This window comes from Gavialis gangeticus, unplaced genomic scaffold (genome assembly GCF_001723915.1).
Source record: "Gavialis gangeticus isolate Ggan-Ray unplaced genomic scaffold, GavGan_comp1, whole genome shotgun sequence".
NCBI lineage: Eukaryota > Metazoa > Chordata > Crocodylia > Gavialidae > Gavialis > Gavialis gangeticus.
The window spans coordinates 19,681,222-19,685,888 of NW_017729002.1; the positions used below are offsets into that span (position 1 = coordinate 19,681,222).

Sequence of the window (4,667 nt, forward strand, 5' to 3'; positions counted from 1 at the left end):
GCAACTGCTCAGCCGGATGACATAAGAGCTAATAAAATGCTGCAATGGTGGAGTTTGGCACTCCCCATCTGTCTGCCACACCCCTGCAGGTAAATCTATCTGGAGCCCTGTCTTTGCTTTTGTTGGGTTTGGCACATCTTCAGTCTGTGCCCAGGCAGGCAAAAATCTAGGCCATTTACTAGACCAATGATTTTTAACCAGGATGCCAGGGCATCCTAGTATGGCAAGATCTTTTGAAGGGTGTCATGAGGTGTGAGGAGATAAGTGAGCTGTGAGGAGACGTTGATAAACTAAGCAGAAAGCGCAGGCTCTGGCTTATCTGTGCCTGGACAAAACTTCATCACCACTGCCAGACCCTTCTGCAAAGAGGCAAGCACTGTAATCTATAAATTAGTTTTTGAAGTTGGGTGTCACTCAATTCACAGATGTTATGGAGGGGCCTTGAGACTAGAAAGTTGAGAATCACTGTGCTAGACCAGTGTTTCCCAACCTTTTCCAACCCAAGACACACGTGCATTAATAAAAATGTTCCATGATGCACCTGTTAAGACATTCCCCATCCCCAGACGTACGAGCTCAATCTGGCTCATTGCTATAGCAAAATTCCATGGCACAGCTGCTCAGAGACTCATGAATTGTGCATCCCCCACAGTCAACACATATGTAGTAGATTAATTTCCTTCTGCTTAGCTGGTTCTCTCTCCTCCCCCCTCCCCCAGCCAACACAAGTCTCCTGTGAATATCTCATTGATGCAGCTTATTGGTTAGCACTAGGCAGCTGGAGAACTTTCTTCTCATTATTTCAAAATTCTTGTGGCACACCTGGGAGTTCTTCGCAGCACATTGGTTGAAAAGCACTGTACTAGACAGACGAGGGTTGCCTTGGAAAGGAGGATGGGTAGGAATCTTCACAGGCAGGAAGGGTCCTACAGTGCTTCCTTGTAGCTGAGCATGCTTACCTGGAACCCAGAATGCCGCCACCTCTTCAAGACTCATAGATTTCATAGACATTAGGGGTGGAAGGGACCTCAGAAGATCATCGAGTCCAGCCCCCCACCCAAAGGACAGGAAGTCAGCTGGGGTCATAGGATCCCAGCAAGATAAGCATCCTATTTGCTCTTGAAGGTGTTCAATGTAGGTGCTTGAACCACCTCCAATGGCAGGCTGTTCCAGACCTTGGGGCCTCGGGCAGTAAAGAAATTCTTCCTTATGTCCAGCCTGAAAAGGTCTTGCGGTAGTTTATAACTATTCAACCTTGTTATCCCATGGGGTGCTCTGGTGAACAAACGTTCCCCCAGGTACTGGTGAACACCCCTGATAAACTTATAGGTGGCCATCAGATCGCCCCTGAGTCTGTGCTTTTCCAAGCTAAAGAGCCCCATGGCTCTCAGCCTGCCATCGTAAGGTCTGTTTGACTCATCCCAAATTCCCACTGATCCTGCAGGTCTGCTCTACTGTGGGCATGCTGATATTGCACAGGAGAGCACAGCCCCATCCTGCAGCAGGGAAAGGCTCAGAGAGCCCAGGGGCCAGATAGCATGGGCAGGATGCCGAAGGAGCTGCTGGGTGCTTCCTGAAGGCTAAGTGCACTGAGCTGTCTTGTTACTGGGCATTCTCACCTAGGGATGGTCCTTTGGGAGGAGCTGAGAGTGAGGGGCTTGGTCAAGGGCATGGGTGTTGGGCAGGAAACCTCTCTCAATGGGATGTATGGCTTCCACACAGATGAGTTCCTGATGAACTGGAGACACCTTCTGGACAGCAGGATGGTTTAGGGACAGGAAATCCTCCATCTGCGCAGAGATCTAGATGAGATGACCCTGGAGGTTCCTCCCAACTTGTTGATTCCACTGTTCTAAAAAGCCCTGCAGTGTCTGGGAGGAGGCAATGGTGAAATCTTTGGGACTCTCCTGAATGGTGGGCTGCTGTAGTAGGAGCAGACAACCGGAGTGTGCAGGACGTTGGATGTCTGCAGCCCTTAGACCAACCGCATCTCCTGAAAACATTCCCCTGGAGCAGAGCAACTTTCCCCAGGAAGCAGCACCTTACTAATGTACAACTGGGATTGGGTCAGTTCCCCTGAGACATCCCAGTTAAGTGCATCCACGCTCAGTGAAATGGACTCCATCCACTGCTGTGAGCAGTGGTGCAGTGCTAGAGCCCACATCAGCATTACGAAGTACTCTGAGGAGCCAACTGGCTGGGTAGAAACCATTGTATCAGGTTTAGTTTCTCTACATACTGCATTATCTTTCCTGTCTTCAGTCATACATCAAGCCTCTTTCTGTGAGCCCCTCACTGCATATATAGATGCAGTGATGTTTGAACATCACGAAGATGTGGAGGCACTGTGAAGGATTCACTGGCACTCAAGGCCATAATGAACCCTCAGTGCCATTAGCACAGATGCCTTGAGGATGATGTGCTGAATGCAAAGTGGGTAGTTAGCCATGTTAGTCTGAAGTTAGGCAGAAGGCAGGGCAGGCTACAGACCACTTGTTCAGACAGGCATGCGTTTTTGTAGGACACAGCTTACTCCATCTGATGCTGTCAGTGCCATAGCAGTGCACCTGACAAAGTACTTCCATATTAGTCCCTTTAAAGTCTGTGAGATTCATCACCTGAGTAAGGCACAAATGTTTTTCCAGGGTTAGGGATGTAGTGAAAGTCATTAGAGGAAAAGTGCTATACAAGCATCAATGAAATAAAAGTAGAAGATTCAGGGAGACTTTCTTGTTGTGAGCAGCTTTAAGAAGAGGAACATTTGTGGTCTCCAGGTTCAACATTTTCAGGCAGAAATGAAATTTTCAGTTGCATTCTGTCTCTGTGGAAACAAAAAGTGCTTTCTAAGTAGGGATGACAGAACCAACAGGGGGTACAAGTAGAGGGAATGATTTGGGAGAGGCCCCAGATCTGTGGTTCTTCACCAGGCTGCTGCAAGATCCTTTCCCGGGTGCCAGCAATATGGAACTGCCTCATGCATCTCTGTTTCCAGGACACACTGGGAAGCAGCAGTGGTGCTGGGATCAAGTTTATCCCCAGGCTTGTCCCAGATCTTTCAAAATCTTTCAGCCATAGAGTCAGGAGCATCAGTGGGCTCCCAGTTCCCTGCAGAGGGAAATACAGTGTGCTATAAAACTGTGGCTACTACAAGACCTAAAAACAGCTAATAGTGACTGGGTAGATAAGACTGGGTATAGCAACTGTGCAATTATCTGGGGTTACTGGAAACCAGTTTAATTATTGAATAAAATAGATTGTGGCTTTTGCCTTTATGTAAAACAGTGACACTTTATGCTAATTTCCTAAGTGTGTGCGCCTTGGTTCCCTGCCTGGAACAGCAGCACTGACTTAGGCTTCAGCATGTGCCCCGTTTCCTCACTTACCCAGGTTGGTGGCTCAGCCATGCCATCTCCCCATAGGTTAGCTGAGGCAGTGCAGTGAAAGCTATTTAGCTATGGACTTTCACTTGATAGATATTTGCAAGAACCATTAGGCTCAAGCGTCTCATTAATTATAATACTATATTATGACTATTCATGAATTTTTTCCTGTTTGTTTTAAAAAAGGTTTTCCAGTCACATTTTTTTATGCACTGTAATAAATACGATATTAACTCGCATATTACATGCAACTTTTTCTTCAAAATCAGCCCTCCAAAATGGGTGCATGTCTTAAGCAGGGAAGCTGATTTTTCTTTGCTGGAATAGGCAGAGTGGAATAGGGCAAGCAGACACAATGACTCATAGCTGCCAAAATGCCTGCTCCTTTGCCCTCCAGTTGCAAGCAGCAAAGGCAGAAGCCAATGTTAACCCTCTCATAGCTGTTGGTGAGGGTGAGTGAGCTGCTGCATGCAGTCTGTAGGATCTTGATGAGTTTTTTGGTGTTGAAATTATGTTTTATTATTTCCAAGAACTTATATGACTTCAATTACCCAGACATCTCATGGGAGGACCACTCAGCAAAATCCGAGTGCTCGCAAGGCTTCCTCTCGTATGTGGATGACCTCTACCTGACTCAAGAAGTCTATGGGCCAATGAGAGGCAAAGTGCTGCTCCACCTGGTACTGGTTACAGGGGATGACCTGCTCAGCAACCTGGTGATCGATGGGAAGCTGAGTGACAGCAAACATGAGCTGATCACCTTCACCATCCGCCGTAAAGCTGGCAAGTCAGTCAGCAACACGGAAGTCCTTGACTTCAGAAAAGCCAATTTTGACAAGCTCAGGATGCTTGTCAATCAGGCCCTAAGGAACCATGACCCCAGGGAGAGGGCAGTTCAAGACGGGTGTTTGGTCCTCAAGGGAGCAATACTGAATGCACAGGCTAAGTCTATTCCATCTCAAAGGAAAGGCAGCAAGAGGGCACAGCAGCCCCCCTGGCTTTCCAGGGACCTCGCAGACCTCCTGAGGCTAAAAAAAAAAGCCTGCAAAGGATGGAGGATGGGATTCATCTCCAAGGAGGATTATTCTGCACTGGTCTAGTCCTGCAGGGAGCAAACCAGGAAAGCCAAGGCTGCAACTGAACTCCAACTAGCTTCGAGCATCAAGGACAATAAAAAGTCCTTTTTCAGATATGTGGGGAGTCGGGAGAAAAGCAAGGGCAACATTGGACCCCTGCTGAACCAGATGGGGCAACTGACAACTGACACCCAGGAAAAAGCCAACCTAT

At 47.7% G+C, this 4,667-nt stretch overlaps 2 long non-coding RNA genes across 2 annotated transcripts in view; one reads left to right on the plus strand and one right to left on the minus strand.

Annotated features, from left to right (window-relative positions):
* Window positions 1-2,708: 2,708 nt before the first annotated feature.
* Window positions 2,709-4,667, minus strand: part of LOC109290803 — a 40,850-nt gene continuing 38,891 nt past the window's right edge. Inside the window, exon 3 of the long non-coding RNA XR_002095686.1 lies at window positions 2,709-2,821. This is a non-coding gene — a long non-coding RNA (uncharacterized LOC109290803). The remainder of the gene's footprint in view (window positions 2,822-4,667) is intronic.
* Window positions 2,814-4,277, plus strand: LOC109290804. The gene is made up of 3 exons (XR_002095687.1): window positions 2,814-3,014; window positions 3,430-3,432; window positions 4,264-4,277. It is a non-coding gene; the product is annotated as an uncharacterized LOC109290804 (long non-coding RNA).